Here is a 12,537-nt window from a genome sequence, read left to right as displayed (position 1 = left end):
TTGGACCAAGCCATGTCACCTCATTGACCATTATTTTTGTGATGTAGACAGAGCATATTGTGACACCTTAGAATGAGTTCATGATCCAACGTAGAGTTAATGACCCTGCTTTTATCATTCCACATCACTGTTTATGCTATTTTCTTTTCTTTTCTTTTTTTTTTTTTGTTTTTTGGTTCGGTCGTGGGGCCTGAACTCTGGGCCTGGGCACTGTCCCTCAGCTCTTCAGCTCAAGGCTCGCACTCTACCACTTGAGCCACAGCACCACTTCCAGCTTTTTTCTTTTTGCTTATGTGGTGCTGAGGAATGGAACCCAGGGCCTCAGGCATGCAAGGCAAACGCTCTACCACTGAGCCACCTTCCCAGACCCTGTTTATGCTATTTTCACAGCATTCATTCCAACATGTGTTATCCAGGGGCTTAAAATATACCTGTTTTCACTCTATGTGTCCTCATCCTCATTGTTTACAGCACAGTTACCAGGAACAAAGTAGTTGGAGGACCATAAACATCCTTCAACATGCACCATCTAATTCCAATCCACTCAAACAGAAGGGGAAGAACAAACTAAACCAAGTGTAAATACGATGTCTAGCTATATTGCTATATTAGTGTAAATCACTCGAAATTGGTACTTGATGTTTTCAAAATACCAGTAAAACTCAAGAGACTTTACAGAACATGTCCAATAAAAATCTGAAAATATTTCTCCAAGCCTTTATTTTTTTTTCTTTTCCTTTTGCTACCAATATTTGACTCACACCTGTAAGTCTTTATTCAATACTGGGAGTGCTGGAGCTCACAGAGGTGAATGAATAAGAGATAAATGGAGGTTGTGCTTGTCACTGCTTGCACAAGTTGGTGAAACTATACAACGCCAACGGCTCCTAGGATATTCCTTTTTTGTGCATTTATTGAACATTGAAACGGGGGGATGTGCATTCAGTCGCTTGGTTTGAAGCTGGTGATCTCTGGCATTTCCTAATTTTCAGATATAGCGCCTCCTTGCATGGAAGACTACGTACGGTGGGCTGATATGCCCGAATGCACAACAGTAACTATGCACATGAATGCCACAAAACGACTAACTTCACAAGCACAGACATCAGCCTCTGGCGCTTTTGTATGTTTATATGTGCAAGCGCCATCTTTGTGAAAAGTAAGTCTTGCTACGATAACAGAGAAAAAGCTGTTTCTTATTTTCGAAAAATGGCGGGAACCTAACACGGTTGATATTCCGTGCTCATCTTCAAGAGAAAATAGCTATGACCCCGACGTGATTCGAACACGCAGCCTTCTGATCTGGAGTCAGACGCGCTACCGTTGCGCCACGAGGTCCTGCTGGGCTGTGGCTCGCGCGGTTTCTTAGAACTGCGCTCACACGGCGTATCTCGCCGGCGAACCCCGCCTTTCCCTCCATCCCCTCCCCACCCTCCACTCCAAGGCCGCCAGAGCCGAGGACGGACTCCCTCAGGGGCCGACTGCTCCTGACAACTAGCTCTCTACGGGGACGGGGACGCCACGCAACCAGGGGCGGCTGGAAAGCACGGTTTCCCGTGTACCCAGGTCCCCGGGGTCAAAGGAAACCGGTCCTTCCTCTTCTTGACCAACCCACTTCCGCTCTCGTCCGCCCCGCCCCCCCTCGCCCGTTAGGGGCGGAGACGCTGGCTCCCCTCCCCCACGGAGCGCGCGCGCGGGCCCAGTTCGCGACCTCGCCTGGTAATCTGGCGGTGCGCCACTGCGCACGCGCAGACCAGTGCCAGAAGGCGGCTGCGAGCAGGCAACCCAGGCCTCCCGGGGCGGTCGCTCTTCAGCCTTCTCGTTCCGGGCAGCTCATCGAGAAGCGTTTTCTAGCAGAAAGCTTTCTGTACAAGCATTATGCTTACAGGCCACCGTTTTGAAATGAAAAGATGTGGTCGTGCACTTAGCAAAAAGGCATTTCCGTGTCTTATATCCGAAGGGAGCATGGGCTAATGAAGTCACAAAGAGCGTTGTGTTCGAGAAAATTACAACCTCCCCGTCGGGGAATTGAACCCCGGTCTCCCGCGTGACAGGCGGGGATACTAACCACTATACTAACGAGGAGCTGTGAACCTGCCCCTTTCCAGGTGCTACTTAAAGCTTGTGTTATTACTTCCAGTTTGTGTTGCCAAATGTGAATTTAATTAAAAACAAAACAAAACACTTTCTTTTCTTTTCTTTTCTTTTGCGGCAAGAACAAACGATTTCGAACAAACGAAACCAAAGAGCCCTAACAATTTTTAGCAGAGGTGAGTTATGAGCGTTAACAGAGGCTTTCCTGGGGCTGCTTCATGCTTTCCAAATGACTCCGGGTGCTGCAGGCACTGCTGTTGCTTAATATCACCGCGATCGAGGGTGTCCGAGCTGAAGCCGAGATTTCTGAAGCGGATTTCTACTTTGATGTGGAAGTTGAAGTTCAAGGCTGTCATATGGTTGCCACATGTCTTGTGAAATCCGCCTGCAGTCTTGCAAGACATTGCCCAGGGTTTCAGGACACAGAAAGGCTGATGTGTCCGTGGCCCAGTGAACACTTATCTCCGAATTTCCCCTGTATTATTGTCTTTCTTGAGCTGTGTACAGTTTACTTGAAAAGTAACAGAAATAACTATGAGCTTAGTTAATAATACATTGAAATAATTCAAAGTAAAGATGTGCCGTCCATGAGCAAGGTGTTCCCAGAGCACGCTGTGGGATCACTGGTGTCATCCTGGAGCTGGTTTCCCAACAGGAGCAGGACGAACTGATTCACAAGCAAACTTCAGACTTGTATTTAGAGAGCCACAGGTAAACCCTCCTGCTGACGGGATTGAACAGGATTCATGGTAGAACTTACACTCATGGGTCTCAGTTTGCTGAGAATTCTGGTATATTTTAAAAATAGATCTTACATTACATAATATGATTCATCTGATGAAAGGGCTCATTTAATGTGGAAATAAAGACATGATTTCTGAGCTGTGCTTTGGCATGTTCTTTACATCCTTAAATGTACCAGAAGCTCCCCTCTAAACAAAACCCTCCCGTGCCCTGGAGCCCACTTTTACTCCTCACCCTCCCATCATTTTGTGGTGTATAACGAGGATGATGTCCTTTTCTAGGGAAGACTTCAAGGACTTGGCCCTGATCTCTTAGTTGGTAGAGAGACAGAGCAAGGGAAACCAGATCTCCTGAATCATGTTTGCCCCCTGCTCCATATAGGACACAAGAGGCTTAACCTTTCCTCCTCCAGAAGAGAGCCGGTTCTTTTCACTGAGGCTCTGGCCAGGCTGTGCCAGTGTTCAGACCTCATGGGTGACTCTCTACCTCCCTGGGAGAAACTAAGAAGCAGCCTGAGTCAGCATAGATCAAGCAGCAGGGCCATGAGCACCTGCTGTCCATCTTCCTAAAATGGAAAGGAAAAGGGAGAGTAAGGAATCCGGAGGGTAAGTGAGCTCAGAGATTCCTTACTGTCAGCATTGGGACAAAGTAAAGGTTGGGAATGTGACCGGCAGCTCAGACTCACTGCACTCTGCAGGAAAGTAGCATGATGGCAATAGATATTTCATTGAAGGCTTCCAATCTTGCTTTGCTAAAGTAACTGTTTGCTAGCTCATCACAGCTTGCAAAATCAAGCATTTCATCCTCTCAGTAGCCATAGGAGGGGCAAAAGGGCAAAGTGTTTTGATTTTATAGTTTCTTTATGGCCTAGAGAGAATCTAGAGCCGGATGACACTGGTAGGAAATTATGAGAGGCTGGGAATCCTTCATGCTTTGACAGTAAATCCTCAGTAGTTTCCTGCATGGGGTAGCTTCGAACTGTGATTCTCAGATCTCAGCCTCCTGAGTAGCTAGGATTATAGGCATGAGCCACCGGTGCCCAGCTCATATATCTTTATTGTGTGTATGCCAGTACTGGGGCTTGAACTCAGGGCCTGGGCAATGCCCCGTAGCTATTTTCCTCAAGACTGGTGTCCTCCTATTGCATCCACAGATCCACTTCTGGCGTTTTGTCGGTTAATTTGCTAGATAAGAGTCTCAAGGACTTTTCTGCTCCAGCTGGTTTTAAACCTTGATCATCAGATTCTCAGCTTCCTGAGTAGCAAGGGTTATATGTATGAGCCACTGGCGCCTGGCTTGGACTGGGATGTTTGAAGACCTACTTTTCAGGTGGGTCTGTGATGGTTGATGAAGAACATCTTTTAAAAAAATTATTGTTATTGTAAAGGTGATGTACAGAGGAGTTACAGTTACATAAGTCAGGTAAAGAGTACATTTCTTTTTGGACAATGTCAGCCTTTGATAAACTTTGAACAAAAAGGGAGGAAAGTTTTCTAGTGCTCAAGGAGAAGGGAATCACTCACACTCCTTGTGTCTTGAAACAGAAGAATCAAGATGTGAATATAGGGAGCGACAGGAAAGCTTATTAGCTAAGACATTTGGCAGAGAGGAAGAGTCCATGGCATGATGCCAACGTCTTCAGCCATGTTCACGGTATGCACTGAGCATTATGTTTAAGCAGTGGAAGAATTAGGGGCAAGGGGACAAAGGTCCCCGATGACTAGTCATCATCTCAGTTCTGGTTCTCCTGGATTCCAGAGACGCGGTTATCCTTGGGAGAATTAATCTGGTTCCCATGAGATGACTTCTCCAGCTTCAGGGTACACAGCCTGCTCATTATAGGTAATTATCCTTATCTGGAGGCGATCTGTTCAGTAAGCATCTGCTGTTTCTTAGAGGTGGTACTGGTGTAATGTTATAAATACTTCTTGATCAGTCTAGTCTTGAATCCATTTTGGTGGCAGAATGATTGTGGAGAGAACAGCTAAGAACAATGACAAACCCAAAATGGCAGCAGTGATGCCAGGCAAAACAGACAACCTGTTACAAACACACTTTCAGTAGGCTGAAGGAAGGTTGTCGCTATGGTGAGAACGCAGCCCTAGCCTTTGAGAGTTGAGTACTTATTGAGATTACCTGTGTGCAATTCTTATCCCTAGGTCCTGTTTAGGGAATGGAGGTCACCTGTGAGGAAGTCTTATTTATAACCTACTCAGAGATATGGGGATGTCATTCTCCATTTTAGGTCCCCTTTGCAGTTACCTGTCCCGCATCCATCAGCATCTAAAACATCATCCTTTTATATCCATGCTGGGCTAAATTTCCTGTCCTTTGAGGAACTACGGGTTTGTCATTGTCTCAAGGTTGGTAACCTCCCTGTTTTGGTTTTCTGGGTTGCCCCTATCGCCTGGTAGCTGTGCTGGTCTGTCTCTCCTTAAAGCAAGTACTGACAAAACCCACACCCCAGAGAACCAGAGAGCCGTAGGAACCCATATTTTCCTCTGGTTCTTTGGTGGTCAGTCTTCATGGAAGAACGATTCATTCTTCCTTTTTTGAATTGGGATGTAATAATTTCTATGTCTTTGGACTTAAACTGTTTTGTCTTCTAAAGGCAAAATGAGAGGGGGAAAATCCTACTTTTATTCCTGTTTCAAATGTCTGACTCAGGGTATTCAGGTTGCTGCTGCTGTGTTAGGGGAAAAAACTGCTTGCAGCACTTTTGAAAAAAATTTTTTTTGTGCCTCTGTCAGTGATGAACTTAGGTGATTACCAAAGTTTTGTTATTACAATTTATTGACAAAATGAAGTTGATGTCTAATAAGCGAGAAAAATACCCCAGCACAAAAGAATCCTACTTTCTAAAAAGTCTAGGAAGAAAGGTGAAAATAAAAACAATCATGTCTGTGTTAGAATGTATTGCTCTCTGTTCTTTTTTATTTTTCCGTACTTTCTAGATGTTCTTACTATGTGCATATTTTATTTTTCAACTCTGAAAAGCCAAAATAAAAGGGTAATTTTAAAAGTTACTATTACTAGGCAAAGCAAACAGCTCAAATGCGCACCTGCGATGCTCTTTTCTGTGTTGATTAATGTGTTCTGCTCTGGGTTTTCTTGTGAGCCCAAGGTTTCATTATTTTGCAGCTTCAGTTGTTTATGTCTAGTTCCCCAAGCAGGCCGGAGGAGCGGTGAGGAATTCAATTCAGCTCCCATAACACGGGGTGTGCAGCCTGGTTCGCTGTCCCTTTGTCTCAAAGCTGTTGTGTTGCCGGTCTTTTGTTGTTCTCTGCAAGGACTTGGGAGTTGAGATTTAAAGAAAAACAAAAGCTGGCCCTCCTTGCGCCCTCTGGTGTCCTAAAGAGAAATAACCAAAAAGAAGAAGAAGAAAAAAACCCAACAAAGATCACAGCCATTTTCCTCCACAATGCTCCCCCAGAAAGGTGATGCCTGAAAGGAAAATGTCAGGAATTTTGGGGAAAGGAATGGAGCACCAACCGGCGAGGCAGGTTTAGCTTTTGAAGCTTTACAACATGCAATAAATACTAATTAAAAGCATGTGTGCTGTAAGTATTTTTAAAAACCCAGGGGTTGGGGGTTAGGGCTCAGTCATAGTGCTGGCCTAGTATATATAGAAGGCCCCGAGTTTGGTTTCTACCATCTGGAAAAAATAATCTGGTAATTAAATCAATTCTCAATTGGTTACTGAATTCTAAAAGTATTAAAGTCAAGTTTTGTTCTAGAAGTAATAGCATAAGTCAATACTTAAGATTATTTGCAAATGAACTGGGTAAAAGGGAATCAAGCTAGCTTGATTTGCTGACTCCAAGCTTTGTCAGTTATAATGTGAGAGTTAATGCTCTCATGTTACCTACTTTACCCATAATATCCTTTGTCTTATTGTGTTTTTCATCACACTAAAAGAAAAAAAAAAAAAAAAAAAGCTCAGGGACAGTACCCTGGCTCCAAGTTTAAGCCTCAGGATAGTCCAACCAAAGTTCTATTCCCCTGAAAGTTTTATTAGAGAAAACAATGTTGTTTTAAATATTTGATTGGTAGGGTTTTAGCTATTATAGTTTCATTTGAATAAACCATTCCTGAACATTGAATGAAATTCAGTTTCAGAAGGTGTACAGGGCTCATAGTCTCTCCCATTCCCATAGTCACAATCCTTTCAAGTGATGTCAGGATTGGCCAGGATGCTCAGTAAGGTTATGGAAAACTCTAGGTTCTTTTTCATCTGGGTCTTTCTTTTCTTTGGAGTCTTTATCCTTGTCTTTTTCATAAATTGTCACTTCACGGTCTTGAGACTGATGCTTGCTGCTGACATCATGGCCACTTCCAAGGCTGGAGCATGAGGCAAGCGGTCCCTTAGGATTTATTCCTTTAACAGGAATGAAGCCTTCCAGAAGAATGCTGGCAGGTGTTTCCTTTTTTCATCAGGGAAACATTGGGTCACAAGAAGGCTGAGATATTGATAATCCAAAGTTGTCCATCTATAATTCTAGGCTGTTTATGATCTTTTGTTTTTGGTTGGTCATGAGGCCTGAACTCTGGGCCTGGGTGCTGTCCCTCCGCTCTTCAGCTCAAGGCTAGTGCTCTACCACTTGAGCCACAGTACTACCTCCTGTAGGCTGTGTTAAGAACTGAAATCTTTTAGTATAATACTATGCCAGAAGATACGCAAATTGGAGTTGCAAGTGTTTAGAAAGTGTTTTTGACCACATCCTCCTTCTCTTTCAAATCCTTCAGAGGCATTAAAAAAATTGACTTACCTCCAATTTTCCTCACTATCTGGCATATGTATTTTCTCCAGAGCTAGCTTGGGTCCTGATTCTTTTTTTTCTGTAGTTTCCTGATGGAGTTGTTTAAGAATGGAAGGGCACTGTTTAGAAGGGCAAATGAGATGATGGTGTGTCATCATTATTTGAAGGTCTGTTTTCCTGGGATAATTGTGTCTGTGGAGTGGATATATTATACGAATATTCCATTTAGTACCCAAAGTGTGTCTCAATTTGGTTAAGAAATTAGGGGGTTAGGGGCTGGGAAGGTGACTCAGTGGTAGAGTGCTTGCCTTGCATGCATGAGGCCCTGGGTTCGATTCCTCAGCATCACATAAGCAGAAAAAGCCGGAAGTAGTGCTGTGGCTCAAGTGGTAGAGTGCTAGCTTTGATCTGAAGAGCTGAGGGACAGTGCCCAGGCCCAGAATTCAGGTCCCACAACCAACAAAAAAAAAAATAGGGGGTCATTTACTGCTTCAAGCATACATAAACAATACTACCTTTCACTCTGCTATGTTACTTACCCCGTAGGTGCCAGACTATCATGAAGGCAAGGGTTTGGCTTCTTTCACTCGTGTATTCTCAGAGCCCGGTTCCAAGCACACAATATGCACTTAATCAATATAAATAAATCAACACATAAATGTATTGCTTGGGACTTGGCACATTGCCGCTTGAGCAACTGAATTCTGTTAGCCAGGAATATGGAGAAATGATTTTTGGGGTATACAAGTTCTGGTGCCTGCCAACACAGGCATTTTCGATTTTGAAAGATACTGTCAAGTCGTTCTCCCCAGGGGGTGAGCCAGTTTCTACTCCCACCAGCAATATGTGCAAGCATCTGTTTCTCTAACCTTCATCCACATGGTGTTATCAAAATTTTCGTCTGTGCCAATCTGGTAGTTTAATTTGTGTTTCCTTTACTATGGAGAAGATGGAGCATATTTTCATGTTTAAAAAGCCGTATGAAATTTCTTTTCTTCAGAACTGTCTTCTTACATCCTTTGCCCATTTTTTTTTTTTTTTGGAAAGAATTATTGGTCTTTTTCCTACCAATTTGTAGGAATGTAGATAGTTGTTTTCAATTTTTTAATTCCTTTTGGGTTTGTTGATGGTGCTGTTACTAAGCAGAACTACGTAAATACATGCATACATACATATATATTTATTTATTTAGCTTGTTTTCCTTTTATAGCTTCCATGTTATGCAACATGCTTTCCCTAATCTCAGATTTCAAAATAGTTCTTCCATATTTTCCTCTTTTCCTTTCAGTTTTTCAGTTTCCTCATTATAAATCTTGATTCATCTGGGCACTGTCCCTGAGCTCTTTTGCTTAAAGCTAGTACTCTACCACTTTGAGCCACAGTGCAGCTTTTGGTTTTCTGGTGGTGAATTGGAGATAAGAGTCTCACAGATTTTCTTGCTTTAGCTGACTTTGAACCTCCATCCTCAGATCTCAGCCTCCTGAGGCTAGGATTACAGATGTGAACTGCCAGTGCCTGGCCAGGTAGAGACTCTTAATTTGCAAATTTCAAATAACTATTTCCTATAGCATTGTCTTTATGCTTTACTTTGGGGAGAACTATACGGATTTATCTTCTAGCTTTTATTTTGAATTCTGAATTCTGTGAGCATAATTTAAACTTTCATATGCTCATTCTTATACTCAGATTATATTTGTAAAATCATTTGGTTCTTGTTTTAAGGAAACAAAAGTCTCTTTTCTTGCTGAGAACATTATAGAATTTTTTTTTGTTTTATTCTCCCTTCACGGTTTATGTTTCTTTCTTTCTTTCTTTTTTTTTTTTTGGGTCCGGTCATGGGGCCTGAACTCTGGGCCTGGACGCTGTCCCTCAGCTCTTCAGCTCAAGGCTAACGCTCTTCCACTTGAGCCACTGTGCCACTTCCGGCTTTTTTCTTTATGTGGTGCTGAGGAATCGAACCCAGGGCCTCAGGCATGCAAGGCAAGCGCTCTACCACTGAGCCACCTTCCCAGCCCCCTATGTTTCTTTCTGATCACTTCACTTTTCTTCCTTTATTTGGATTCCAGTGTGCATGCTAGGGTCTTCTCTTAGATGACTTGGAAATCATTGCTTGTCTGCTTCTGATTAAGACAGAGGACCCAAAGCACAGTTTGCAGTTCTGAGTGTGAGTAAAGCTTGTTTACTATGGGAGCCTTGCAATAAGTACCCCTTGATTCCCTCTACTCTTACCCCTGTGTCTGTATCTTCAGGTCTTCCCTCTTGAGCCAGTTAGATCCCTTGGAAAGTGCTCATATTTCTTGCATGGAGACTAAAGTCTAGTATCCAGTATTTTATTTTATTTATTTTATTTTTTTGTTGGTCGTGGGGCCTGAACTCTGGGCCTGGGCACTGTCCCTCAGCTCTTCAGCTCAAGGCTAATGCTCTATCACTTGAGCCACAGCACCACTTCTGGCTTTTTCTGCTTATGTGGTGCTAAGGAATCGAACCCAGGGACTCATGCATGCGAGGCAAGCACTCTACCACCTTCCCAGCTCTAGTATCCAATAATTTAGAACCAGGTGAGGAAAGAGGGCTGAGGGTCTTGGCCTTCCATAAATATGCAGTTATTTAATACCTTGCATTTCAGCACAGTATCTATGATCTCAAGTGTTCTCCAGTTGAGGTCCAATCCAGAGCTACAGTCAAAGTCAGGAAGGTCTAGTTTACCTTCTGTAGCAAATAATCCATTGACAGCACGTCTGTGTTGAGAGAGGAACACTGGTCTATCTGCATGGAACTGAGGAAGGTGATCTTGGGGATTAACTGCTTTTTCTTTAGATATATCATCTACTTCCACCTCAAGTATTTACTTATTTATTTATTTTGGCCGGTCCTAGGGCTTGAATTCTGGGCCTGGGCAGTGCCCCTGCACTTTTGTGCTCAAGGCTAGTGCTCTACCACTTGAGCCACAGCTCCACATCTGGCTTTTTGTGGTGAATTTTTTTTTTTTTTTTTTGTCGGCCGTGGGGCTTGAACTCTGGGCCTGGGCACTGTCCCTCAGCTCTTCAGCTCAAGGCGAGCGCTCTACCACTTGAGCTACAGCGCCACTTCCGGTTTTCTGGTGGTTTATTGGAGATAGGAGTCTCACGGTCTCTCCTGCCCTGGCTGGCTTTGAACCGCGATCCTCAGATCTCAGCCTCCTGAGTAGCTAGGATTACAGGCGTGAGCCACCAGCGCCCGGCGTGGTGAATTTTTTTGTGGAGAAAAGTGTCTCTTGGATTTTTCTGCCTAGGCTGGCTTTGAACTGAGATCTCTAGATCTCAGGCATGAGCCATCAGCACCTGGCCCACTATTACCTCAAGAGGTTCATAGAGCTCTCAATTCTGAGGACCTTTGAGGATTTCAAAGTATTAATCCAATTGTCTTCGGCTTTCCTCGCTGCCACTTTAGAACTGAGTTTTTGGCATCTGACATTAGTTATTCCTATATGCTTCCTAGATATAAACAGAAGAGAGATGGTTACTGAGTAGACCTCCAGCACTGCTTGCCATGTTTCTTGTATGAGCCGACCTCAAGTATCCTTACAGATTGTTGACTAGTTGACAGCCAGTAGACCAAAATCAGACAGTGTTTGGAATGCCTCACGATCGTGGAATGTCATTTAAGGGGAAGTAGTCATTGATCAGAAGAACAGAGGTAGGGAAAGAGGACGTACTTTGTAAGAGCAAAGTATCTGATGTATCTAAACTTCTGAATTTGCCTAAGTTTCCATTTGGCTTTAGGAATAAAGTTAAGACAATAAATAAGAATTCGATTAAATTTACATTAAAGCCAGATACAGTACATTAATATTAATATTACAAAGAGCAAGGAAAGAAAATACTTCCAAAGGAAAGATTATATATTTGAAGGTTGATAGGATTTCTACTCATAAAAGAAATGGTTCTCAGCTGGTTAAAAAAAAGTCAGTGAACCTCTCTGTAAAGTTGAGGATAGCTTATCCTAATGCTTTTGATGAATTATTAGGAGACTCAGAAAAAGCTGTATTCATTTAAAATAAATCATTAATAATAGCATCAAGTGTAGCTAGGGAGAAAGAACAAACAGGTATTTGTAGTTCTGTTTGAAATGTTGGTTTCTCAGATCTGTAGGGAGTGTGTCATTCAAGTTTCTAGTCCTACATGACAAAACTTTAGCTGGTTTAAGCAGCAGCAAAATTTATTACTGTTTGACTGATAGCTCAGAGAAACTCTTTGGAAGGACAGAATGAGGCTTGGTGACTTGAGACCTGGAAACATTAGCATGACTTTATAGTGTAGATTCCATCACAGTGTCAGCTGATGGTGACCCCATTGAAGTCCCCTGTACCTTCTCCTGCTGTTAGGATTCTAGTTAGACAGTACTGCCTATTTTCTGTGTCTTCTGCAGATAGAATTTTCCCATGATTAGGGGAGCCTATATCACATGCTGGCACCCTAGTTGAAAGAAAAGCTGAGAAAGCCAGATTGGATGCTAACCTTTGAGGGCAAGGCTCATAATGTGGAGAGTATGATCACCATAGATATAAAGCTGTTGGGGTTCCTGGTAGGAAACATACAACAGACCAAAAAGAGACAGATAGGGTTAAACGCAGGGAGTCAGATGCTCTTAGTCAGATGCCCCTCATAGTCAGCTACTCAACTGGCTCCTGCTTTGTAAAATATAGATGATTTCAGTGACTACCTCACAGAGGTACCATGATGGTTAGGTGAGACAGAGGAGAAGGCAGTTAGCCTAGAGCTTAGTGCATGGTGATACACATATGCATCAGGAAGAGAGTCATGCACATTCTGGATGATGTGAAAAATCATGGAATTTCCCCCCTCCCCATTTTATTTTAAATATATATTTTCTGACTTTAATACTATAAAGAGACACATGTTCTAGTTATAGGTACTTCTATATTATATGCTATTGATGT

General features: G+C 43.0%; 2 non-coding genes across 2 annotated transcripts; both read right to left on the bottom strand.

The window, feature by feature from the left end:
- Nucleotides 1–1,266: 1,266 nt before the first annotated feature.
- Trnaw-cca (transfer RNA tryptophan (anticodon CCA)) lies at nt 1,267–1,338 on the bottom strand. Its single transcript has one exon. It is a non-coding gene; the product is annotated as a tRNA-Trp (tRNA).
- Nucleotides 1,339–2,013: 675 nt separating this feature from the next.
- Nucleotides 2,014–2,085, bottom strand: Trnad-guc (transfer RNA aspartic acid (anticodon GUC)). The gene has a single exon. It is a non-coding gene; the product is annotated as a tRNA-Asp (tRNA).
- Between the last annotated feature and the right edge of the window lie 10,452 nt (nt 2,086–12,537).

This window comes from Dipodomys merriami, unplaced genomic scaffold (genome assembly GCF_024711535.1).
Source record: "Dipodomys merriami isolate MVZ:Mamm:240054 unplaced genomic scaffold, mDipMer1.0.p SCAF_10, whole genome shotgun sequence".
Taxonomy (NCBI): domain Eukaryota; kingdom Metazoa; phylum Chordata; class Mammalia; order Rodentia; family Heteromyidae; genus Dipodomys; species Dipodomys merriami.
The sequence above is the reverse complement of the archived record's forward strand: the minus strand, read 5'-3'. Positions and strand labels throughout refer to the sequence as shown.